At 45.1% G+C, this 27925-nt stretch overlaps 1 long non-coding RNA gene across 1 annotated transcript in view; it reads left to right on the top strand.

Moving 5' to 3' along the window:
* The window catches only part of LOC143936668 (uncharacterized), a 55501-nt gene extending 31057 nt beyond the window's left edge, over positions 1 to 24444 (top strand). Inside the window, exons 2-4 of the long non-coding RNA XR_013263649.1 lie at positions 15696 to 15778; positions 23714 to 24198; positions 24316 to 24444. This is a non-coding gene — a long non-coding RNA (uncharacterized LOC143936668). The remainder of the gene's footprint in view (positions 1 to 15695; positions 15779 to 23713; positions 24199 to 24315) is intronic.
* The last annotated feature ends 3481 nt before the right edge of the window (positions 24445 to 27925 follow it).

The following is a 27925-nucleotide window of genomic DNA, read 5'->3' on the forward strand; positions in this document are numbered from 1 at the left end:
CATGTCAGGCTAGGGAGAGGATCTGATCTCCTCCGCCGCTATCGCTGGCACCGGTAAGCGGCGGAGGGTGACGGAGGGCATATCTTCCGCCGCCGATAAAAGTGAAATTGCAGTGATTCCGCCGCCGAGACTACTTTTATCTTGAAGCGGACCCCCGGCTGAAGAAGAGGATACCAGGGTTATGGCAGCTAGCTGTTGCCATAACAATGATACTCCTCTTCAAAGTATCAACGTATAACAATGGTGGGCGGTCCATTGTTAGTGTTACTAAACCCACAATAGTAATATCAGTCTGTATATGCAGTAAAGCATGCTTGTTATATTCACTGTGGAACGTAAGGGGTTAATCCTCTGCATTGTTTAAAGAGGCTGTTTAATCCTGCCTTCTCTTGTCTTCCCCTTCTTTCACAGTCCTCAAACCATTTCCTTATAGTAAAGAGCCTTGGGGGCAAGCTGCACATGCTCAGTTTGGTGTGTATTGCTAGCGTTTTTATTTTTTCTTGGAATAGCGCATGTGATCAGCACACGGCCAATCGGCACTGTCCAGACAGAGGGTTGGGGTCATGTAGCCTCATAGGATAATTAGGGGAGAATGAAAACTCCTCCTACAAGCTTTAACCAGACACTGATAGACTCTAACTGCTGATAAGAAAAGATGTTTAGCAGTTTATAGTTACTAAAATAATTGCATTTCCATGTTCTGTGTACTGTGGGAGACCAGATATAGTGAATGCAGGGTCCTGGGTTTAGTAACACTTTAAGTATTGATTTTCGGTAACCTTGTAGGGTGAACAGACAGTATATATTTTTTGGAACATTATGTGAAGTGCACACTTCATTCATATCACTGCACATCAGCACAGCGCATTGCACTTGCTGTGTGGTGACATGCAGGGCCATCCAGAGAGGTGTGATATTATCAAACATGTTGTGTAATATCCAGGGCAGGACTTAGGGTGTTGGGGGCCCCTGGGCTTGAGTCACTTTCGGGGCCCTACCTTCTATACATTACCGTATTTATCGGCGTATAACACGCACCCCAAGTTTAGGAGGGAATTTTAAGGAAAAAAACTTTTAGCCCTTGTACACACGGTCAGAGATTCTGACAACCAAATCCGTCGGATTTTGTCCGAAACTGTTGCATACACACGGTCGGACAAAGTTGTCGGAAAATCCGACGTGATGACGTTATTTCGTTACGACGGGACTACGTTCAGGCTAGTAGCCAATAGCTTTGGTGTAGGAATTTGATCTGAGCATGCGTGGCACTTTGTCCGATCGGAATTCTCTACACATGATCGGAGTATGTCCAATTGGAGCATTTTGTTGGAAAAAGTTGGAAAAGTTGGTCCGTCGGAACAGTCCGATGCAGACCACACACAGTCGGAATATCCGACAAAACGGTCCGATAGGACACATTCCGTCGGAATCTCCGACCGTGTGTACAAGGGCTAAGGAGGGAAGTTTAAGGAAAAAACTTACATTTAAATGCCCATCAATGCAGCCTTATCAGTGTCCATCTGCAGCCTTGCCCATCCATCTGCAGCCTTGTCAGTGTCATTGCAGCCTTGTCAGTGTAGCTTTGTCATTGCAGTCTTGAAGTTTAAAAATGGCACCACCGAGATACAGTCCTGTGTATCTTGGCGGCTCTCGGGTCCTCTCGACGGCTCTCGGGTCCTCTCGGCGGCTCTCAACGGCTCTCGCCGGCTCTTGGGTCCTCTTGGTGGCTCTTGGGTCCTCTCAGTGGCTCTCGTGGCTCTCAGGTCCTCCCTGCAGCTCTCGGGTCCTTTTGGCGGCTCTCGGGTCCTCTCTGCGACTCTCGGGTCCTCTCGGCGGCTCTTGGGTCCTCTCGGCGGCTCTCAACGGCTCTCGCCGGCTCTTGGGTCCTCTTGGTGGCTCTCGGGTCCTCTTAGTGGCTCTCGGCGGCTCTCGGGTCCTCCCTGCAGCTCTCGGGTCCTTTTGGCGGCTCTCGGGTCCTCTCTGCGGCTCTCGGGTCCTCTCTGCGGCTCTCGGATCCTCTCACAGTCCCGAGAGTAGCCGGGTACACTCGGATATGTATCTCGGTGGGGCCCGCGGGGCCCCCTATTGGGTGGGGCCCAGGGGCTTGAGCCCATTCAAGCCCAATGGTAAGTCCGGCCCTGGTAATATCACACAGCTCTGTAAAGCAGACAAGCCCTGTGTGCTGGTGTGAATGTGACACACAGAAAACTATTGTTTACTTATCCATGAGGAAGAACGCACATAGTGTGAACCGGCCCTTAGATTTACCAAAAACCATGCAATATAAGGACAAACAGTTGGTATGAAATCAGGCAGGCCCTTCCACTACATAGTTGATGCCAGATCTAAAGCCCCGTACACACGAGCGGACTTTTCAACATCCAAAGTCCGTCAGACCGAGTCCGTCAGACTATCCGATCGTGTGTGGGCTGCAACGGACTTTAGCTTCGCAAAAGTCTGACGGACTTTAGAAATGAAGCATGCTTCAAATTTTCCTGACGGAACTCCGCCGGACCCGGTCCCCTTCGAAAAATTCGCTCGTGTGTGTGCTACTCCGACGGACTAAAACCGACGCTAGGGCAGCTATTGGCTACTGGCTATGAACTTCCTACGTCGAATCCACGTACGTCATCACGTTCGACTCCGTCGGAGTTTGGTGTGATGGTGTGTGGTCAAGTCCGTTCGGCCGAAAAGTCCGCCAGAACTCCGTCGGAACTCCGGCGGAACTCCTTTGGAGGTCTGTCAGACTTAATCCCTCTCGTGTGTACGGGGCATAATAGAACAGCAACACACTGGTCTTCCCCAATGAATGACTGTGCAGGGGGGGGTCAGGACAAGTCTGATTATTGGAGGAGAGCAGGCTGAGTTCCCAGCATAGCTCTGGGCGCACTGCTCCCGAAGCCCACCCAGTTCTGTGAGATAGCAAATTAATATTTGCTATTTTCACACTAAATCTCCTACCCGCCAATCAGGAGACCCTGGAACCGCTGCCCGCACCTCACCACCTAGATGGGGCCTGCCCTCCATGCTGGAGGGGACACCAGAGCCACTGCCCACACTTCCCCACTTAGATGGGGCCCGCCCGCCTTGCTGGAGGGGACACCGGAGCCGCTGCCCACACCTCACAACCTAGATGATGCCCGCCCGCTGTGCTGGACAGGACACCGGAGCCGCTGCCCACACCTTCCCACCTAGATGGGGCCCACCTGCCTTGCTGGAGGGGACACCGGAGCTGCTGCCCGCACCTGCTTTAAAGTGTCATTAATCCTAACAGCAAACAATTATTATATTGCAGCTTATTAATGCTTAGATATGATGGCTGCATTAGGAATCTTTTTTTAGGCTTTCTTTCTTCTATTTGGTGATCCAGCCAGTAAGTCGGTTGTTTTCCAAAAGAACAAGCTCTCTTCTAGATGTGTCGGTTTACAGAGATGATACAAACCATTTAACACTGCATACAATGATCAGACTTTTTTTTTCTATATGTTAAACTTTTATCCCGAAAGTAAAAAAAAAATGTTTTGCTGTAACTGCTTATAAAGTGTGAGCTGGAGTTTGGCTTTAGTTTGTGTATTTAAATCTGCTAGTACATCTAAGCCCCTGTACACACGGTCGGACATTCTGCCAACCAAATCCGTCAAATTTTGTCCGACGGATTTTGTCCGAAACTGTTGCATACACATGGTCGGACCCAGTTGTCGGATTTTGCGGTTGCCAAGAACGCGGTGACTTAAGCTGTGTACGGCGGGACTAGAAAAGGGAAGTTTAGCACCACGTCCGGCACCCTTTGGGCTCCTTCTGCTGATCTCGTGTTAGTAGAAGTTTGGGGAGAGACGATTCGCGCTTTTCACATTGGTGATTCAGATCGCTACTGCTCTTCGGTTTCTGCTTGTCTTTGCGTATCTGATAATCAGTGCGTGCAGTCATTAGGTATTTGTTTCTCATTGTGGACTATATCTTGGTATAGTACGCTTTGAAAGGCATTTTTTATTGTCTGCTTGCTTCTGCTATTCAGGTCGTTCTTTCAGGACTTGCTGTTTATCGGTGCTTTCTGGTGTCCGTTCTGACCAGCCGACCGTTTTCAAACCATGTTTCGTCTACGTACTCATCATAGAGTTTGTGCTGTGCAGGGGCTTCGTGTTGGGGTTGTTACTTTGACACAAGCCCAGTCCATGAACAGGGAGGGGAGGCGTTTGTGGACCAAGAATTGGTTGCGCCAGCGTGACCAGTTCTCTCACATGCCTTTGCTCCGTGAGATCCGCGAGAATAATCCTGATCATTTCAGGAATTATCTCCGGATGACGGACCCCGTTTTTCACCGTCTACTGGCTTTGCTGACCCCTTATATCACCAGGCAGGATACCTGCATGCGGCAAGCCATCACTCCGGAGCAGAGGCTCATCACCACGTTGCGCTACTTGGCGACAGGGAGAAGCCTTCAGGACCTCAAGTTCTCTACAGGCATCTCCCCCCAGGCTCTGGGGATCATTATTCCAGAGACCTGTTCTGCCATCATTCAGGTCCTGCAGAAGGACTATATGAAGCTAAGTTTTATCCTTTAACATCCCATTCTATGTATTTCATGATTGCTAATGTCTTGCATTTCTTTCCTCATTCCCTAATTACCATCATTGCAATATGCTCTAATTCATATGCTCTGCCCCTTTGTCCTCAGGCATATTTTCCTCACTAACTTCCTCACCATGCTCTTCTTGGCCCATAAAACTATAGTCTAGTCACTTAACAATGTTTTTTTTCAGCTCCATAGTATTGCTTTCCCCTAAACACCCCCTAAAATGTCTACAAATGTGATGTGTGTGCTTCAATTCATGCAAAGTGACCTTTTTTAAATTTTTGGGGTTGTGTCAAACTCATTAGGAACCCCCCTCCCCCCAACTGCTAGCTCAGCTGATAGCAATCCTATATCTGATGACTTGACAAAACCCAATACACACTATACCTACCTTTTTGATGGTCACATTTAGGCCGGGTTCACACCGCTGCGATGCGGGAACGCCGCGAATCCACGGCGTTTTCCCGCATCGCATTACTCCCGCCGGCAGTTCACACTGCCCTATGCGGACGGCTGGGAGTGTCAATGATATGTTAATGACACCCCCAGATCCGTCCGCATATCGCAGTGCGATCTGCCGACTCGCACAGGAATCGGATCGCATGGTGTGAACACCCATGCGATCCGATTCTGTTGCGGACCAAAAAAAGGGTCCCGTGCGAGTTTGCTGCGGGAGCGATGCGAATTCAGCCATACTATCTGTATGGCTGAACTCGCATCGCTACGGAGATCGGATGTGATTTGCACTGCAGTGCGGGTGCGAATCACATCCGGATCTCCCCCCGCAGCAGTGTGAACCCAGCCTTATGGACGAATTCACCAAAGCATGTAGTGTAAAAGGGCCTGCCTCAATACTTTCAAATGCAATTTTTTTTTTTAACACATAACTTTTCTTGCTATGTAATGTAATGTAAGAATGTCAAAATGTTCTTCCATTTTGTTTTCATTTTGTTATTATGACACTTCTTACCTGTCCGGTGGGCTGCCAATAGTGTAAGTAAGGAGGGGCTTCCCAAAGTATCACACATTATTTAGGCATTCAGCTCTCAATCAAGTGGAGAGGGTTACCTGTCCAAAACATCCCCCCTCATTTTTTAGCAAGGGCCCATCATGGGGGGGGGGGTGATGACTCTCATAAGGGGACCTTATACTTTAGGCTTTAAATACTCAGTTCCCAAAATGTTATACTAATTTAGACCAAAAATGAGGGTGTCTAATCTGCTTGCAATGTTGATTTGTCAAATTACTAATTTTTGTTCTTGTTTTACTACACAGTGTCCTTCAACGCCACAGGAATGACTGTGGCCTCCCACTTTGCCATTTTTTTGAAAGTTGTGCCTTTTTCACCAACAGTGCAAACCCAAGTTCAGAGCGAGATGAGGGGACAGTCTCTTCTTCAGATAATGTTATTATGTTGTGGGTCTGCTACACACACACCTTCTTTTTGTAACTAATGTATGTAGTGCATTACTGACCAAAATCATGCTCATTTTCAGCACCATGGCAGGAAAATGGCATGATTGTCCAAATTTACACATCACTGTGGGTGCTTTTTACTAAAGACACATCCACTATGCACTACAAGTGCACTGCAAAAGTACACCTGAAACTGCACTTGGAGTGCAAAGTGGAGTTTCCTTTAGTAAATCACACTCCTTCTCAGCACAAACTAAAATTTGACTACAAATACATTTTAATGCCACACATTGTTGATAATTAAACTTTTTAATACAAGCACATTCACATGTGCGTTTCGAAAAGGTTTTTACAACAAACCAATAAATTGTGTGTATCCAAAACAGAGTTTAATGAGAATTTTGTTTCCTTGTTGTTTTTGTGTGAACAGGCATGTATCAAACCGTAAAATACTGAACACAGGAACTTACAAAGTTCAACTTTGAAAAGTGAAGACAATATCAGACATGAGTATGTACAAACTGGGCTGATATTGCCATCACATGGGGTGTCACCCCTGAAAAAAACAAATTTGGAAGATGCACACAGTGTGTCAACATGTGCTATCTCCCATCATGGGGGATCAATGTACATGCTTTGGGGCTGCAACCCCTTCATCTCAGACACTTTCCACAAAACATGTACATTGATCCCCATGATGGCGCATGTTTATACACTCATCTTCCAAATTTGGAATTTCGATAAATACAACATTTAGTTTTTAAAAGAGCAAAAATAAAACCCTATCTAGTTTTTGTTGTTTCACACTCTACCCAAAACATCAATGATGTTTTGTTGGATAATTTCCAAATCATGATTGCACCCCATTATCTCCCTGCTCAAGATCTGGGCACTTTCACTGGTAAAATCGGGAATCTTCTTCCACATCACCTACAAAATAAAGCAAAAAACACACCATGTAATAAAAATATGGTGATATACATTGCTGAGCTTACCGGAAGCTGTGTTCTCCGACACTCACCTGTTGTGGTGACAATTTGCCCAACCTCCACGATCTCTCCTTCCTCCTCCTGCTCCTGCTCCTCTGTTTCTGCTTTTGGAAGTTGGCCTTCTTTGGGAGGGGTGTGGTCCCTGGTGTCTTCATACTTGCCGAGTCTTCTCTCCCCTATGAGAATGTAAACAAAGATTAATTAGCACACAGAGGGCAGAAATAGGAATCTGAAACATTTCTTGGAAGTGTTGTACAATTGTGTTATTGGGCCGAGTTCCAAGGTGAGAACATTATTGGGTACACTTTGTTAAGCTGGAATACTTCCCTGCAGAACGATGTTTCTTACGAACGAATGAAACCATGAACTTGAAAGTGGCCATTTTAAAATGCACAACATGAAATCAAAGCACATGGAACATGTATGCAAGCAAGAATAATCATATGAACACACGACAACTACTTACTTTTTTAAAGAACACGCTTGATCCTTAGGTACTGCTCGTGCTCCCTCAGTTTCAGGTCTGACCAGCGTTTTCTCAGTTGATCCTTGGATCGGCGTACCCCAAAATTCTTATGAAGACTCTTTACAACTTTATTCATGATCATCATCATAGTAGGTCCTGTTCAATATGTCCAGCATCTCTCCAAAAGACATATTTGAGGCCTTAAATCTTGTCTTCCTGGATCGGGACGTTTCAGGCTCCGGGCTTTCCTCACCCTCCTCCTCGTTAGTAGAACTATTATTAGTGCGCACCTGCGTTCTCTCTGCCATGTGCTCTCCCCACTGCGCCAGAAGCAAAGGGGCGGGGAATAGTCTAGAAAGAACGTCAGGGGCGGGCGGAGTTTCACACATGCGCACTGTATATAAAACGCAACACGCGTGTATCGTCCGTATGATCTGGGAAGAGAGTGAGGCGCGGACGTGACGAACGTGCAAACGAAAGTAAAATTTTTAACTTGGTGCTTCACTGGACTAGACTGCTTGAATAGGAAAATTGGGGCCATGAGGATTACATATTTCAGGGAGAGAAAGAAGCACCTGGAGTCCTTAAGAGCAGGAGATACAGATGCCGTTTATTACCCCAGGATGGTTCACTTTGACAGGCTGCATTTTCTGGTAGACCAGGGGGTGCCCAGGCCACCACTCTCCAGTCTTCCTTCAAGGCATCCTTCACCCCCAGCTGAGGCTTCTGATGTCCAACCTGGGCCTTCCAGGCAGCAACATGTGGTGGGGCCCAGCTTGAGACAGGTATTGCATTGTTGAACATATTTCTTGTGTTACATTTAATGAAGTTAACTAGATGTTCTTATTGATCAGTAAGTTGTGATTTATCAAAGTGGTTTACATCTCAATAGACAGTAGTGACCAAAAATGATTGGGACGGGAATGAAAAATGCTGGGCTCAGAATGATAGTCTGTTCTATTTGGTAATATTCAATTTGCAAAAGCCAGGAGCACAAAATGGTGTGATTGATGATCAAAAAACTAAAACTATGTCCCCTTTTCATACACAGGAAGACCTCAGTCGGGGGGAGGCTGTGGCAAGTGGGAGCCCGGAGGTTGACCAACGCCCTCCTCCTTGTGCCCCAACTACAGGAGCCCAGCCACAGCCTCGAAGGATGCCTGGAGGGAAGTGCCGAAGGAAGACGAGTGAGTGATAGCCTGGGTTCAGTCTGGTCTGCCAGAAGATGCAGCCTCTTGAAGATCCACATCCTGAGGACATAAATGGCATCTGAATTTCCTGTTCTCTAGGACTTCGGGACCAGACTTCTCTCCCTGAGATATGTACTCCTCAGGCCACCAATTTTTGTAGTCTAATTTGTTCATGTCTGCCCTGGGGGCCAAAGGCTGCACCAAAGTAACAAGTTTCTCCAGTGCTGTGCTCCTCTTTTTAGTTTATTGCGACCAAAATAAAGGTTTTTTTGATTGATGAAATACTTGTGTGTGTGTTTTCCTTCCAAAAGGCCAGGTTATTTGTGAGCAGGCAGGTACATTTCCCAAAAAATTAGTGAAATGAATATCAAGGGGCACCAACACTAAACAAGCTCCTGTAGATTAAAAAAGAAAATCTCAAAAATACAATAATGTTGTGGTAAGTTTACACACACAAAACACCCCAAAAAAAGGATAAATGAGCAAGCTGTCTTTAAAGGAGATTTTTAGGGAATCCAAAAAAAAAAGCATCCAAAAAAGAATAAACAAAATCTAAAATTGTGTAGATGTGACGCAAACTAAAATTGTATTGCTGAAATGGTTAAAAAAAGAGTAATGAAATACATTTGGGAGAAGTGTGTGTGACTATGAGCATCAAAAGAAGTTCGTTCTTGCAGCATTGTAAAGAACAAGAGAATGCGCTTGATGAAAGAATTTTTAACATTGCAGCGTGACGAATGTGCTATATCGCTTACGAGCAGTAGTTTTACCTGAACGAGCGCTTCCGTGTCGGAATTTGAATGTGAGCATGCGTGGCACCTTGTCTGTCGGAGTAGGCTACACATGATCGGAGTATGTCCGATCGGACCAGTTTGTCGGAAAATATTTCCAGCAAGTTGGAAAACTTGGTCCGACCGATATTCCGACGGAATCAGTCCAATGCATACCACACACAGTCGGAATATCCGACAACACGGTCCGATAGGACACATTCCGACGGATTCTCTGACCGTGTGTACAAGGGCTAACAGTTCTTCCCCCACCCCAGACTGACAATTCTGCTGTCCAAAGGTGCCCCCTGTACTCATTCATCCTGAATGGGAGCATTCTATTACAGGAGGTGTAATACTGGCCAGATCACCTGGTGAAATCAGAGAGAAAAACAACTAAAAGAAGAAAACAAATGCAACCACTACATCTAATGATTGGTAAGCTGCAAAATATTAAATTTTTGATTTTGGGTTTAATACGGATTTAACTGTGAACAAAGTGTGCAGTGCCAGACCACCTTCCAGGCATAGTACTCAATGTTTTTTTCCCATCAATGAGCTGCCTGTTTAGCTCTGCTCCATGAATGGCTGTTGGAAGCCTCCACTGAAGAAGAGCAGTTACAGCATTTATAGGGGTATGGGCTTGTTATGTTCTCTGCCTGATAAATGAGGCATGTGCAGGCTGGCACCTACCACAAAGTACACAAGCATTTTCTTTTCGATTTTCATTCCTCATCATGTGCACCAGAAACAAGTGTCAGGCTGGTCATAGACAGTGGTGGCTGGTGCTCAAATACAGTACCTGTGATTTCAGCCAATCAGTTGACAAGTAACACAGACCCGGCAACCTGATTAGCTGAGAGGTGGGTCAGTGTTAGGAAAGCGATGTATTCGCTTCTCTAACACAACACTGTTTACCCTTTTGGAAACCTAGTCCACGGCTCTAATCAGGACGCCTATCAGAGCCGACAGCTCTAGTCAGGCACTTCCAAAGAAACCCCGCCGCTGTAATTCAGATGCCCGGCGCCCGACAAGGGGCCGGACACCTGAATAGGGGGCGGCAGTGGCGACAATAGATAGATTCATGCAATGCATGAATCTATCTATTGGTGATAGAGCGGTGCAGGAGAGGGGGGGGCGGCGCTCCTGCGTCCTCTATGTACGCACTGCCACTGGTCATAGATGAGTCCGTTTTTTTTGTTCAACCAGCAGGGAGAAATGAAAGAACTGGCCCGATTTCCCCATCCACACATTTGAGGTGGTGGAGGAATCCTCCCTGCTGTGTCATTATATTCTGACAGTGGGGATACCTCTCTACTGTCAGAATAAACTGATCAGCGCTGCCAGCTATAGCCTACAGCAGTGATTGAACCTTTTTATTTTTGTCAACAGGACAGTCGAACAGAAGCCAGTCGGTAGATTGAATTCTGTTCAACGACCGTGGCCATGACCATCCCTGCTGAACCAGCTGAATTTCAATCCATGTAAGACCAGATTTATTCTAGCTATACATCACACGTTACATGTACTGTACAATCTCTTTAAGTTCTATGAACTATGTAGTACAGGAGTCTGCCTTGGATACAGGTTGATTGGATAAATTAGGTAGGTCCTTATGTTCCATAGTTTTTGTAAATCTAAAGTTGATTGTATGCTCAGATTATAATGTGTATAGTGCCCCTTAGTGCCATGCTTTCTTTAGAGAAACATACAAATGCATTGTTAACCACTTCAGCCCCGGGAAGATTTTACCCCCTTCCTGACTAAAGCACTTTTTACAATTTGGCACTGCAACACTTTAACTGACAATTGCACGGTTGTTCGACGCTGTACCCAAAATAAATTTGCGTCCTTCTTCCCCACAAATGGAGCTTTCTTTTGGTGGTATTTGATCACCTCTGCGGTTTTTATTTTTTGTGCTATAAACAAAAAAAAAGAGCGACAATTTTGAAAAATAATGCTATACTAAATATCCCAAAAAGTTTTTTTTTTAAAACATTTCTTCATCAATTTAGACCAATATATATTCTACATATTTTTGGTAAAAAAATAAATAATTATAATAAAAAAAAATCGCAATAATCGTAGATTGGTTTGCGCAACAATTATAGATTAATGCCATTTTTTTTATTTACTAGCAATGTCGGCGATCTGTGATTTTTAGCGGTACTGCGACATTGCAATGGACAGATCAGAGACTTTTGACACTTTTTTGAGACCATTGTCATTTATACAGCAATCAGTGCTATAAAAATGCATTGATTACTGTGTAAATGTCACTGGCAGGAAAGGGGTTAACACTAGGGGGCGATCAAGGGGTTAAATGTGTGTTCCCTCAGCATTCTCTACATTGTAGGAACAAATGATATGGCTCCTCTCCTCTGACAGCACAGGGATTTTGTGTTTACACACACAGATACCCCCATGCTGGTTCATGTGATCGGGCTTGGCCGGCGATGATCGTGCCTGCTGGCCACGCGCATCGGGTCACAGACGATATTGATGGGAGAATCCCTCCCTTCCCTCTGCGCTACTGTGTTCTGCTGATGGGAGCCTTCCCTGCCAGCAGAATACAATGATCAGCGTTGCTGGCTATGGCCGATGGCACTAATTGTTTGGGAAATACCCAATATGCTGGTTGTACACAAGTCGATTGATGGATCGACTTGTGTACAATGAGGATGCCCATACATGGAATGAATTTGAACTGGCAGAATTTCGATCCATTTATGGCCAGCTTTAGAGACTACCTGATTGGATGTAAATGCTTGAGTAGTTTATGTAGCCTCTAACATGATATACCTGTATGTAAGCAGGGACGTAGATAAGGGGGGGGGGGGGGTTGGGTGTTAAAATGCTCCCAGAGCATCAGTGCAGAAGTAGTAATGTTATGTGTGCTTCAACTACATCGCCGCACTCGGCAGGCACTGACTCACACATGCTGTTGTTGTGTGCTGCCTGAGCCTGCTGTTACAACATCCGACCACTGGGGTGTGCCGGCCCGGGGCTGATAGAGCCTCTCTCAGCCCAAGCCGAGCCTATCAGCAGGGAGGGGTGGGGACTGAGTTCTATTGAAGCTCTGACCCTGCCCTGCCCCATGTAGCCTGTATGTGCTCAGAGGCTCGGAGCAGAGAGGGAGCGCTGAGAGTGCCTCTGCTGTACATCTGAGAGCCTCCCCTGGACAACTGAAAGCCCTGCCCCCTATCGCGGAAAGCACCACCCCGGATCTCTAAGAGCGGAAGGTGAGCACATTGGCCAGGTAGGTCTCTCAGGCCAATACACACTGCCTGTATACAGTAGACTCACTGTTATACTATGTAATTTCCTGTACTCGCAGCCGCAGTCTCTAGGCATTTTCTGTAGTTGCAGCTACAGTTTCTGGTCGTTTCCTGAAGTCACAGCCGCAGTCTCTGGTCATTTCCTGTAGTCGCATCTGCAGTCTCTGGTCATTTCCTGTAGTCGCATCCGCAGTCTCTGGTCATTTCCTGTAGTCGCATCCGCAGTCTTTGATCCTTCCCTGTAGCCACATCTGCAGTCTCTGGTCATTTCCTGTAGTCGCATCCGCAATTTCTTGTCATTTCCTGTAGTCGCATCCACAGTCTTTGATCCTTCCCTGTAGTGGCATCCACAGTCTCTGGTCATTTCCTGTAGTGGCATCCGCAGTCTCTTGTCATTCGCTGTAGTCGCATCCGCAGTCTCTGGTCATTTCCTGTAGTTGCAGCTGCAGTCTCTGGTCATTTCCTGTAGTCGCATCCGCAATCTCTGGTCATTTCCTGTAGTCGCATCCGCAGTCTCTGGTCATTTCCTGAAGTCGCATCCGCAGTCTCTGATTATCTGTACATTTGGCTTGTGGCTGCGGCTACTGTGACATCAATGGGCAAGTTTAATGGCGCCACAGTAAAGCTAAGCATCGATGTCACGGCAATGTGTAGTCAACGATGCAGCTGCTAAGTTCATTTAGAGGTAGGTGGTCAAGGGTTGGTTCTGTTTAATAATTCTCTTTGAGTCCCCGTTCACATTGACTGCAGCTTTGAAATTGTGCAAATTAATCTGAAATCTTATTATTTCAAAGCCGCATGTGAGCACGACTTCAGGTGTGACTTGGAAGACATCTGTGCCACTTCATGGACAGATGTCTATGCAAGTTGCACCTGAAATCACCATAAGTAGTGCAGGAACTACTTTTTCAAATCAGTGCGAAATTTTAAACATGGCCATTGCCAGCAATAGGGTGTGACTTGTCATGCGATTTGACAGGTCAAAACATCTGGGGTGCCAAGGTGCACCATCACTGGCTTAGGCCATTCTTATACCCAATCTGGTCATGCCCACTACTCTCTGCAGCATGCTCAACAGAATTTGTTTTTCAATTGTATCCCAGGAGGACTAGTATTTTGTCACACTGCTGTAATCTCTAGCAACCAATCAGTGAGCTGTAATGATAAGCAGTAATCTATCACTACCAATCAGTGAGCAGTAATGTGCAGTAACCTCTAGCAGCCAATCAGTGAGCAGTAATAATGTGCTTTAACCTCTAACAACTAATCAGTGCGCCGTAACGTGTGCTGTAACCTCTGGCAACAAATCACAATCACTGCCTGATCTGCCACAGTAAACGGATTTTGAAAATGTTTGCCCGGGGTCCATTTAATTTAAAAGAGGGTCCTCGCTCTGTGATAGGCAGTCCATTGGCAGAGAGCACTGACCGCTGTGTTCGAGGTGGGGCGTCGGCTTCTGTCAGAACACAATAGCACAGCGAGGAGATCGCTTTACTAATACAGAGGGGGTTAAAATCTGAGGGGGACGTGCAAGGAAAATAAAAAACAGCATTTTAACTTGCACATGATTGGATGATAAAATCAGCAGAACTTCCCCTCATTTTAGATCTTCCCCTCAGATTTACAGCGACTGCACTTCCAAGTGCACTTGTAGTGCAAAGTGGATTTGCCTTTCGTAAATAACCCACATCGTGTGTTTAGTACATTGATCCGTCAGTTTTTGTTTTGTTTTTTAATTTTTCGTTCAGCCGGTACCAGGTCTTAGCCCCTGTACACACGGTCGGAGATTTCGACAACCAAATCCGTCGGATTTTGTCCGTCGGATCTTGTCCGAAACTGTTGCATACACACGGTCGGACAAAGTTGTCGAAAAATCCGATCTTTCAGAACGTGATGACGTAATTTTGTTACGATAGGACTACATTCAGGCTAGTAGCCAATAGCTTTGATGTAGGAATTTGATCTGAGCATGCGTGGCACTTGGTCCGATCAAAATTCTCTACACATGATCGGAGTATGTCCAATCGGCCCAGTTGGTCGGGAAATATTTCCAACAAGTTGGAAAATTGGGTCCGATGGATATTCCGACGGAATCAGTCCGATGCATACCACACACAGTCGGATTATCCGACAACACGGTCCGATAGGACACATTCCGACGGATTCTCCGACCCTGTGTACAAGGGCTTAGACTGGACTAAAGCCAACCTCACTGGTCAACGTTTATAAAAACTGGAAGAAAGACTGAAATCCGGTTCGATTTTCAAGAGGATCTGAGAAAATAAAATTAGGGATATGATTGCTTACTATTGGCAACACATAGCTTTTCCTTTTTCCAGTCTTTATGAATTTGGCACAATTTGTTTTGTTTAAAAAAACTTTTACTTAGTACCTGCTGCCTTGAAGGCACTGGCAGTCCCACGATTGGATCTGCTTCCCCTCTGTTTCTGCTGCTGGACATCGCTAGCTGAGCTCAGCTGCCTCTCTCTGCCTGTCAATGCCGCCGCCACCTGCCTCACAGCCTCTCAGGTCTCACTCTCCGGGTCCCGGCTATTACCGGGTGGGGAGCGGAGGAAAATTACTCTGCCGGGGAAGGCAAGTAGAGATAATCAGGCAGGCGGCTGGCCGGGATTTGAGCCAAGGCAGAAGAACATGTGAGCGGAGCTGAATGGGCATGTGCCGGAAACTGAAGAAATAGTCCATCCGCTCCGACCAGTACATCATCATCAGAAAGGGACACAGATAATGCAAAAAAATACACCCCCTAAGCTAGTAGGAGCGGGGGTGTATAATTAAATTTTTTTTTATTATTTTTTATTCTGCACTGACTGTCTTTAAAAATTGCCCCAGCTCCTATTGAAGTCAAATCCGGGGACAGACTTGGTCCGGGGACAGTGTCCTGAAACCGGGGACATCTGGTCACCCTAATCTATAGGAGAAGGAAGTGCTGCAAAATAACTATATATGTATTTATCTGTAATCTCTCACGCGCTGATTGTGTTTGTCTTTGCAGAACCGAAGATTTATCTAAATCCATATTATCATAAAACAAAAGGGGAGCTGCAATGGTGAGGGGTGCACCACAACTGTTGTAAGGTTAGTTGGAGACCTCTAAATATTTGTATTTTATGTTATTTTATCATATTGCTCCAAAACCTTAGCTCTTCCTCTGCCTAAAAATGGAATGGGATCAGTAGTGGTGAGATGGCATAGTTGCCAATAGTCCAGAATTTCCCGGGATTTAGAACTTTTTGCCGATTTTTTTATTTTTTATTTTTTTTCCCGGGAAATCCCTTTTTTTTCCCTAGAGGTCCACGGCCGGCGGAGATAATGTCTTCGCCGGCCGCCATTTTCCTGAAGACCAGAACATTGAGCTCAGCAATGAGCAGCAGTGGGTGTCCTGTGATTGATTGGCCGAGCGGATCATGTGCGGGATGGACGGAGGACATGGGGGCTGTGATTCGCCTGGAGGAGTTGCTGGTCACATGTGGATGCATGGCTGGACTGTGTCTGTGAGTAATTTCACCAGCCCTGCATGCTGCCGGAGTGAGTCCTAGCTCACGCTGTGCGTCTCTGTCTCCTAAGGTCAGTCTCTCTCATCTGTAGTGAAGAGGGGAAACCCTGCGCTACTACAACCAAACCAGCAGCTGACACTCAAACAAACAAAGTTAGAATAAATGTGAAACAAAAAATGCAGCGCTAAAGTGAAAAACACAATGACATATGGAAAGTGAGTACATACCACCAATCCGTGCTTAAAGGAAGAGGTCTCACACTTATTGTGAGAAAAAAATGCAAAAAATATTGCGTGTAGTATGCAACACTCTATACAATATACATACAGCTGTATGTAATAAATAATAATTACGTGATGCAGTGAAAATAAAGCTGTATATTACAAAAAAATTGACCAATGTCAGTTCAATCAATCTTCCCATCCAAATCATAGATCAAGGCGGGGAGGAAACCAACAACAATAGCCTGTTTGTCTGAAGTGGTATTTGAGGATTCAACCTTCTATGGATACAAGATGGATGCAACTTTGGTTTGCAATCGGGATAAGATTGCAGACGGGTAGCCATATGTGTTTGTTGGATATATTAGCATATAACATATCCCAATTTCCTGTCCCGCCCACTTTTTGGGCGGATCGACTTTAGACGAATGCATTTATAGAGCAGCAATGTGGGGGGGACACAGTGTTCCCCTGTTGAAGACCGTTAGTGTCGAAACGCGTTGGGCAGCATTACGTGCACCCCACATTGCTTTTTACTAGTCTCTTTTGTGATCACTTTTTATTATTATTTTTTGTATATCATATATTTTTAATAAAACCAACAGTTTTTTTTGATCTGCACCATCCGGAGCCCCTTTGCTTTCTTTTTCTTATTTTATGTACCATCCGTATGAGCCCCTATTTACAACGTAAAGTTCAGATACACTGGGTTCCCAAAACAACATTGCCCTGGAGTCTGGAGAATATCAGCTGGTGACCTTCGGGAATACTCACCTTTATCCAGGACCAAGGATGTCTACACGAGGATTATACACCAGGATTCACTCCATCGAAAGCTGGAACCTAATCCTTTGGGATTACAAGCACTTTAGACCCACTGTCGTAGGACAGGTGGGTCCAACATTTCCGGTAAGAGTATCCATCTTGTATCCATACAAGGTTGAATCCTCAAATACCACTTCAGACAAACAGGCTATTGTTGTTGGTTTCCTCCCCGCCTTGATCTATGATTTGGATGGGAAGATTGATTGCTTCCATCTAATATGATAAGAGGGACTTTTTTCATAGTCTGAACTGACATTAGTCCATTTTTTATTTTTTTTTGTAATATACAGCTTTATTTTCACTGCATCACGTAATTATTATTTATGACATACAGCTGTATGTATATTGTATTGAGTGTTGTATACTACACGCAATATTTTTAGCATTTTTTTCTCACAAAAAGTGTGAGACCTCTTCCTTTAAGCACGGATTGTTTGTATCTACTCACTTTCCATATGTCATTGTGTTTTTCACTTTAGCGCTGCATTTTTTGTTTCACAGTCTCTCTCATCTGCCTTGTCAGCCACCCCCCTCTGTGTGACCCCCTCTTCTCTGTCTGACCCCCCCCTCTTCTCTGTCTGGCCCCCCTCTTCTTTGTCTGACCCCTATCTTCTCTCTCTGATCCCCCCTCTTCTTTGTCTGACCCCCCCCTCTTCTCTGTCTGACCCCCCCTCTTTCCCTCCTCAGGGGGTGGGGGGCCCAATGAGATAGGCTGTACGGGGGCCCAATAATTTCTAACAGCAGCCCTGTGAGTGAGTGCACCAGTTTGGATGTCTTGACCTACCTACTCCTCTTTGTTTCTCCCTCCATTGCTCATTCATCTCAGACTCTAACCACAACCCCTTCTAGGACCACCCCGTTAAGCCACGCCCACTATTTAAGGCAAATCACGCCCATTTTCCGGCCACATTTTCTTTACCCACATACTACGCTCATTAACGCATGCCCCGCCCCCTGATTATAATGTGACTCCACCTACAGCCTAAAAAGTGTCCCTACATTTTTTTTTTTACAATGTTGGCAACTATGGGATGGGATAAGATGAGTGACAGCAGTGGTGGGGGAATGGGATCAGTGGTGGTAGGATGAGTGGCAGCAGTCCAAAAAAAAGTGTGTGTATTTATTTAACCTCCCAGGCGGTATGATTATTTCTGATTTTAGGTGCTGAAAGCGGTACAATTTTTTTGCATGGAAATTTGGTGTTTTATATTGTAGGCCTGCAATTCTTAGGAATAACGCTCTAAAATCTGTTCAAACCAGAGTCTAGTAGACACTCCAGGAATGATAAAGTTTATAATATAATAAATAACTATAAATAATAACAAATAATAAAATTATTTAATAATGTTATCAAATCCAAAAACACAGAAATTTGCTAATTTGCATAATTGTGGCTGTCATTAGATTTAGTGTTTGATGACGGATCTCCCCACAAATCGCTATCGCTCAATTCTGCAAGTGATTCTAATTTATTATCGCTGTTTTCTAGCTGGTCTAAAATCGCTTTTGATATAAAGGGACACTTTTTGGTTGCTATGGACAATCTCCAAATTCCAGGCAGAAAAAACTGTTTTTATAATATAAAAGTGCATGCAGGGCACTGGGCAGACCACTAGGGGCAAAGGGGATGTGTATGTGTTTTGTGTTTTTACTTTTTTTGAATTTGGCGCCGATCTCCGCTCCCGTGCGTCATAACGTTGCAGGGAACGGAGCTCGGCGGCACTCGGGCACTGTGTGAATCGATCGGAGGAGCTCGCACACACAGCGGGGAGGACATCGCAGGATCCAGGAGACAAGGTATGTAAGTCTCCCTGTATCCTGCAATGCGATCCCGAGTATGGCTCGGGGTTACCGCTCATAGTACTGAAATGCCACCCTGAGCCAGACTCGGGAATACCACCAGGCAGGTTAAGGTGAAAGAGCTAAGGATTAGGAGATATACAGTAAAACATGCTTGTTATACTGTGGAACCTAAGGGGTTAATCTTCTGCATTGTGTAGAAAGGCTGTGTGATCCTGTCTCTCTGATCCTCCTCTTCTTCCACTGACTCCAATCTATCTCCTGATAGAACAGAGCCTTAGGGAACAAGCTGCACATGCTCAGTGTGGTGTGTATTGCTAGAGAGGTGTGTTTTTTTTTTTCTTTTTTTTTTTTTTCTTGGGACAGTGCATGTGATCAGCACAGGGCCAATCAGCACTGACCGGATAGAGGGTCAGGGGTCCTGCAGCCTTACAGGACAATCAGAGGAGAATGAAAACTCCTCCTACAAGCTTTAACCACACGCTGATACAAATCACAAGGCTGCTCTAACTGCTGATGAGAAAAAGTATTTAGCAGTTTATATTTACTAAAACTATTGTGTTTCCATGTTCTGTGTACTGTGGGCGACCAGATATAGTGAATGCAGGGTCCTGAGTTTAGTAACAGTTTAGCCTGGGTTCACGCTAATGTGGGTTAGAAATCGTGTGAGTTCAGCTGAACTTGCACGATTTCAAACTGGCAATGCAGTCTGACTTCGGGGGAGATTTGACAGACATCTGTGCGGGTTCATGCACAGGTGTCTATTCAAATCGCCCTGAAGTTGCCAAAAGTAGTACAGGAACTACTTGTGAGAACTGTTGCGGTGTAGTGTCATATTTTGCTGCCTATCACAGGATGCTGCGGAAGTGACGTTGCCGCCAGAAATTGCGTACTGCGCATGCGCGATGCGTTCCAAACACTCGCGCCGTGCGTTCCAACATAGTTTCGGCAATACAGTTCAGCGAAACCATCACATAATGTTACGGAAGTGATGTTAAACACAACACAAACACTGGGCCGTGCGTTACAACACTAATACTTCCCTTGTTACCTAGTATCATTATTTACCAACCATGCTGAGCTACGTGCAGTGTTAGGTTTTGCATTGCTGGGACTTGTAGTGCCTATCCTGAGCTACATGCTTCAATGTTCAGTGTCCTCATCCTTATCCCCGTGCTTCAATGTTCAGTGTCCTCATCCATATCCCCCTGCTTCAATGTTCAGTGTCCTCATCCTTATCCCCATGCTTCAATGTTCAGTGCCTCATCCTTATCCCCGAGCTTCAATGTTCAGTGTCCTCATCCTTTTCCCCGAGCTTCAATGTTCAGTGTCCTCATCCCTATCCGCGAGCTTCAATGTTCAGTGTCCTCATCCCTATCCCCCTGCTTCAATGTTCAGTGTCCTCATCCTTATCCCCATGCTTCAATGTTCAGTGTCCTCATCCATATCCCCCTGCTTCAATGTTCAGTGTCCTCATCCTTATCCCCGTGCTTCAATGTTCAGTGCCTCATCCTTATCCCCGAGCTTCAATGTTCAGTGTCCTCATCCTTATCCCCGAGCTTCAATGTTCAGTGTCCTCATCCTTATCCCCGAGCTTCAATGTTCAGTGTCCCCATCCCTATCCGCGAGCTTCAATGTTCAGTGTCCTCATCCCTATCCCCCTGCTTCAATGTTCAGTGTCCTCATCCTTATCCCCGTGCTTCAATGTTCAGTGCCTCATCCTTATTCCCGAGCTTCAATGTTCAGTGTCCTCATCCCTATCCGCGAGCTTCAATGTTCAGTGTCCTCATCCTTATCCCCGTGCTTCAATGTTCAGTGTCCTCATCCTTATCCCTGTGCTTCAATGTTCAGTGTCCTCATCCTTATCCCTGTGCTTCAATGTTCAGTGTCCTCATCCCTATCCCTGTGCTTCAATGTTCAGTGTCCTCATCCCTATCCCTGTGCTTCAATGTTCAGTGTCCTCATCCTTATCCCTGTGCTTCAATGTTCAGTGCCTCATCCTTATCCCCGAGCTTCAATGTTCAGTGTCCTCATCCCTATCCGCGAGCTTCAATGTTCAGTGTCCTCATCCCTATCCCCCTGCTTCAATGTTCAGTGTCCTCATCCTTATCCCCGTGCTTTAATGTTCAGTGTCCTCATCCTTATCCCCGTGCTTCAATGTTCAGTGTCCTCATCCTTATCCCCCTGCTTCGATGAGGACACTGAACATTGAAGCATGGGGATAAGGATGAGGACACTGAACATTGAGGCTCGGGGATAAGGATGAGGACACTGAACATTGAAGCTCGGGGATAAGGATGAGGACACTGAACATTGAAGCATGGGGATAGGGATGAGGACACTGAACATTGAAGCACAGAGATAAGGATGAGGACACTGAACATTGAAGCTCCGGGATAAGGATGAGGACACTGAACATTGAAGCACAGAGATAAGGATGAGGACACTGAACATTGAAGCACAGAGATAAGGATGAGGACACTGAACATTGAAGCACAGAGATAAGGATGAGGACACTGAACATTGAAGCACAGGGATAGGGATGAGGACACTGAACATTGAAGCACAGAGATAAGGATGAGGACACTGAACATTGAAGCACAGGGATAGGGATGAGGACACTGAACATTGAAGCTCGGGGATAAGGATGAGGCACTGAACATTGAAGCACGGGGATAAGGATGAGGCACTGAACATTGAAGCACGGGGATAAGGATGAGGCACTGAACATTGAAGCACGGGGATAAGGATGAGGACACTGAACATTGAAGCTCGGGGATAAGGATGAGGCACTGAACATTAAAGCACGGGGATAAGGATGAGGACACTGAACATTGAAGCTCGGGGATAAAGATGAGGACACTGATCATTGAAGCACAGAGATAAGGATAAGGACACCGAACATTGAAGCACAGGGATAGGGATGAGGACACTGAACATTGAAGCTCGGGGATAAGGATGAGGACACTGAACATTGAAGCACAGAGATAAGGATGAGGACACTGAACATTGAAGCACAGAGATAAGGATGAGGACACTGAACATTGAAGCACAGGGATAGGGATGAGGACACTGAACATTGAAGCACAGAGATAAGGATGAGGACACTGAACATTGAAGCACAGGGATAGGGATGAGGACACTGAACATTGAAGCTCGGGGATAAGGATGAGGCACTGAACATTGAAGCACGGGGATAAGGATGAGGCACTGAACATTGAAGCACGGGGATAAGGATGAGGCACTGAACATTGAAGCACGGGGATAAGGATGAGGACACTGAACATTGAAGCTCGGGGATAAGGATGAGGCACTGAACATTAAAGCACGGGGATAAGGATGAGGACACTGAACATTGAAGCTCGGGGATAAAGATGAGGACACTGATCATTGAAGCACAGAGATAAGGATAAGGACACCGAACATTGAAGCACAGGGATAGGGATGAGGACACTGAACATTGAAGCTCGGGGATAAGGATGAGGACACTGAACATTGAAGCACAGAGATAAGGATGAGGACACTGAACATTGAAGCACAGAGATAAGGATGAGGACACTGAACATTGAAGCACAGAGATAAGGATGAGGACACTGAACATTGAAGCACAGGGATAGGGATGAGGACACTGAACATTGAAGCACAGAGATAAGGATGAGGACACTGAACATTGAAGCACAGGGATAGGGATGAGGACACTGAACATTGAAGCTCGGGGATAAGGATGAGGCACTGAACATTGAAGCACGGGGATAAGGATGAGGACATTGATCATTGAGAACACTGAACATTGAAGCATGTAGCTCAGGATAGGCACTACAAGTCCCAGCAATGCAGAACCTAACACGGCACGTAGCTCAGCATGGTTAGTAAAAAATGATACTAGGTAACAAGGGAAGTATTAGTGTTGTGACGCTCGGCCCAGTGTTTGTGTTGTGTGTAACATCACTTCCGTAACATTATGTGATGGTTTCGCTGAACTGTATTGCCGAAACTATGTTGGAACGCACGGTGCGAGTGTTTGGAACGCATCGCGCATGCGCAGTACGCAATTTCTGGCGGCAACGTCACTTCCGCAGCATCCTGTGATAGGCAGCAAAATATGACACTACACCGGCGCAGCATAGTTGGCACTGCACCGATTCAGAAGGTGCCATTGCTGGCAATAGCCGCCGATTTGGTGAGCGATTTGACGTGTCAAATCGCATGCCAAATCGGCCCAATTTGAACGAGGGCTTAAGGTATTTTGACAGCCAGCAGGGGCGGTTGACAAAATACAAAAGGCCGCAGTGGGAGATTTGTCCATTCACACTTTATGGCCAGTATATGGCCAGCTTCTGACAAATCAAATACAAGCATAAGCTAGCAAGAGAAAACATGGACATGTTCTCTGATTCATTGAGCTATTATAGTATGCATTGCATAAAGACAATGAGCAAAGAGAGATCAAACTGCCTGGGCTATTCACTGCATAGCACTAAAGCAACTCAGCAGAAGTGATGAAGAGCACATTTGAGCACGTTGTGGTAAATAAGAAATATTCATATGCAATACTTAATATTTTTCTGACTAAATAAAAACAAATGAAAGATTGACTGATTTGCCAATTGAAACAAATGACCAGATTGTAGCATGCGTGATAATAATTACTATGATCATACTTCCTACAGGCTGCTTCTGAAGCATTTTCAGGCTGAAAAAGCATCTAGCGCAACCTAACAGATTGCTGCTGGAGAGGAAGCTCCTATCAACAAAGCGTGGCAAGAACCAGAGCCCTCTAAGTGCTGGTATGAGGGGGAGGGATCGAGCAAGCCCAGGCACATGAAGTTCAGAATAAGGAAGAAACCACAATGACAACGAGACAGGAGACAAGAACAGGAACAGAAAAAAAAAAGTACGTGACAAAATGCAACAAGATAATACAGAAAGAAGAAAAAGTCAAAGAAATGCTGTGGGAGGTTGAGTGACAGGTTGATGGACTGTCACAGCTGTCACACTACGCCAGCACCGCACACACTGCACAGCAAGGGAACCTGCAGAAGAAGAACAAAACTTCTAGTGCCAGATCAGAAGAAATCCCCCTAAATATCAGCAGATGAATGGGGTGAGGACAGAAAGTTTCCCTCTACTGTATGTACTAATGACATTATAGGAGGTGACACATATTTAAAGGGCTGATTGAGATCCCCACCCTTTTCTTTATCCCCGCCCTAGTCTGTATATATAGATCAATGTACGTGCTTATCTGAACGTTTCATTTTAACCATTACAGTACCGGCGTACAGATCACCAATAGGAGGCTGGGAGAGGAAACCCCTCCCTTGTCGAAGGATAGTGGACTTTACACCTGACACAGGCAGAGAGAGCAGCAGCTGACAATTGCTGAGACTACAGCCATGGCACTATTTACCAGGACGATTGGCCTCCTGCGCCAAACAGTGAACCCTCGGATCACCAACAAGGCATGGGCTTCCCAGAAGAGGGAGAATGTTACAATTTCGGCAATGGTAAGTCAAGAAGTGGGACGTTAAATTTTAACTTATGGGGGAAGCATGCTTTAAAAGTGATACGTAACTAGCTTTCCAATAAAATGTGTTTTTGTTTTGTTTTTTTCTACGAAAAAGGGATTCAAATACAGGAAATAAAACACACGTTTTACATTTTTTTTTTTTTTCATGTTTTGTTAACATAATCACGTATTTGTAGTTGATTTATCTTTTACATACCTGTATGAATGTCACAGCAAAACGCAGCACATTGCAAATAGGATTCAATAAAGCAAACATGCTCTTTTCAGGGTATCAGGTTTCGGATGCTTTGTATAAGTCTTTGAGTATCACGTCCCACGTCAATACTAAGCGAAGTTACATTGGGGTTGATTTACTAAAGGCAAATCCACTTTGCGTTACAAGTGCACTTGGAGGTTCAGTCACTGTAGATCTGAGATGAGTGGAAGCTCTGCTGATTTTATCATCCAATCATGTGCAAGCTGTTTTTTATTTTTCCTGCATGTCCCCCTCAGATCTACAGCAACTGCACTTTCAAAGTGGATTTGCCTTTAGTAAATAACCCTCCAAGTCTGTCTGGTTGAAAATAAATGCAAGTCAGTCTAGTTCAACCAATCAAAAAAAAAAAAAAAAATCCTCAAGCTCTATGGGCTGTGAAATACATTTTTTATTTCCTCATTGCACAATTATGATAAGGAGGGCGGTTGCAAACGAGGCAAAGGTCACAAGACTAAGGCAAAAATACGACTTCCCTGCGAGCGTAAGCTCTGCTACACGAAGGCGCCATAAGTCGCACACCTGTTTCCCGGAAAGGCTGAGTCACGATTATCTCATAGGTCTAAGCTACGGCTTTCTACGAATACGTCCGCGGTCAGTGCAGAACTGCATCTTATAGAGTGTGAAAGAGAATCATATCCTCCATACATCTGTTCATACTCACCCCCTCAATCCCCCCCCACAGAGTGCTCATTCACATATGCTATAATTTACTGGTTGTCTCTGCTGTGCGAGAGCTTGGCAGGCATTCATTCACACATCCTCATTCTAATACTCGCAGCATGCAGCCCCCTACCCCTCCCTTGTGAAGGTTTCTGTTAATATTCCATGGAAAGGGGGCGGAAGCGGCACGAGCCTACTGACCTTGGGAAATGTCCCCGTCACTAGACAGAGGCCTGCAACTCCCAGGGGACACAGCGGTCACATAGATCCGTCTTGGCGTGCGCTCTTAGAGAAATAAAAAATAAAATCAATTCACTTTAATAGCAAAAAGATGTAATCAATAATACAATCTAGGACACATACCCCAAGTTATAAGGAAAGTTCCAATTATAATGGTCTTTATTTAAATCATGCAGTGTGCTGCAGTCTCATATAAGGATTGTGGTTTTGGGGGCGGTGCAAATAGGCAGTTGAGCCACATTTTTAACTCCCTCTCCTTGCTTCACTTGTAAAGGCAGAAGGGGGTGTACACATGAAGTAGCAAAAAATGATCCCCCCCATGTCATGTTCAGCAGGGATCTCCACTGCTAAACACGGGCCTTTCAAAAGGATGGGACCGCAAGCGCTAGGCTCGCAATTGTGGTACAATATTCCCATTGCAAAAGGCTGTTTAGCTGTCAAAAATAAAAACACAAATGCATTTAGGATGCAGTGTAAGGCCGGGTTCACACCTGTGAATGTGGGTTTAACCGCATTCCAATTGGCATAGCAGGTGAATGTGACCGGCTCCCTATGGAGCCAGTTCACCTTTCTCTGTTGAGGCTGCGGAGGGCACTGCACAGGAACGCTGTGCGTCTTTAGATCCGTTTCAGGGCTGAATTCAGGCATAGATTTGGCCCTGATTCGTCCTTGAAACGGGGAACATGGATGCACAGCTCTCCTGTGCGTTCCGCAGCCGGTTCCAGTGTGACCCGAGCCTTAGACCTCATACACACAATTTGATTTTCTGCAGATTTCTGTCTTCAGATTTACCAAAACCATATAATATGAGGTCCAATCTTAAGATTTCTTAAGGCCCATACACACGATCAGACTTTTTGACAACAAACATGCAAATTAGCTGTTTTGGAGCAACGTCCGACCGTGTGTACGCTCCATCGGACAAACTTTTTTGGTTTTCATCTGACTTTTGTTGGCTGTGCGAACGGACAAACTTTCTGGCAACAAAAGTCCGATGGAGCAAAGTCTGATCGTGTGTACAGAAAACCATAGGACTTTTGTACAAAGTACAAACGGGCATGCTCAGAACCAATGCAAAAGATCAGACAACAATACAGAAGTTGACCAAAGGTGGCGGTAAAGAGCCGAAAAACCACGTGATTTGGTGAAAGTTGGCTGAAAAAGTCCTGCTGTGTGTATGCAATACAAGTTCAGGGCCGACGCCCTTTGTACAAAAATCCAAGGGAAAGTTTGTACAAAGTCCTATCGTGTGTATGAGGCTTTACAGTAACTCCAAGCAGATATAAATACATAGATTTGCATAGCTCTGTATTCATAAAAAAAAAAAAAAAAATTATGTATGTATGTATGTATGTATGTATGTATGTATGTATGTATGTATGTATGTATGTATGTATGTATGTATGTATGTATGTATGTATGTATGTATGTATGTGTATATATATATATATATATATATATAAATATATAAAAACGTTTTTTTTTTTTTTTAATGCAACCAATGAAAACACCTGAATTTGACTTGGAATTGGCTTTTTGCCTGCCCCTGTACAACAGAGCTCAGACTCCAAAAGGGATTCCTTGCACAAACTACAAAACAACAAAGCAGAGGCATTATTATAACAATATCTTTATTCAAGTAAAACAAGTGGGTACTCACAAACCTGCATTTGACACAAGCACGTCTAACCTCTTGCACTGAGGAAGAGGGCCTAGCCCTCAAAACACGTCAACCACCCATGGACGTTTAGAGGTCTTCCCATGCCAGCAGCTGAGTATGGTGTATTGGAGGTGGTCTTGTCTATGTCTTTAGACATGCTTGTATCAAACATTTGTTTGTGAGTACCCACTTATTTTACTTTTTTAATATAGATTTTGTTATGAATATGCACTAGGTCGGTGTGCCCTCTGTTTTGTAGTTTGTGCAAGGATACCGACAGTCCTAAGAGGGCAGCAAGACGCCTGTGCTCTATACTTGTAAGGTCAAAGCTGAGAGAAGAGTCCATCTTACCCCTAAGCACCACACCAAAGCGTAGGAGGTTATGTTTCAAGTTACGGTGCAAAAGGGATTGGCAGGACTTGCCTATGGACTGTGTTGACAAGGGACATGCTGAAAGAAGGAGAGATCAGAGTAAGCAGAAGGATTATCTCATCATTCTGCTGCTGCTGAGAGAAGACACCACTTTATTCCTTTAA

The sequence above is a fragment of the Lithobates pipiens genome, unplaced genomic scaffold (assembly GCF_037356315.1).
Source record: "Lithobates pipiens isolate NorthernLeopardFrog02 unplaced genomic scaffold, aLitPip1_a1.2 Scaffold_10, whole genome shotgun sequence".
NCBI lineage: Eukaryota > Metazoa > Chordata > Amphibia > Anura > Ranidae > Lithobates > Lithobates pipiens.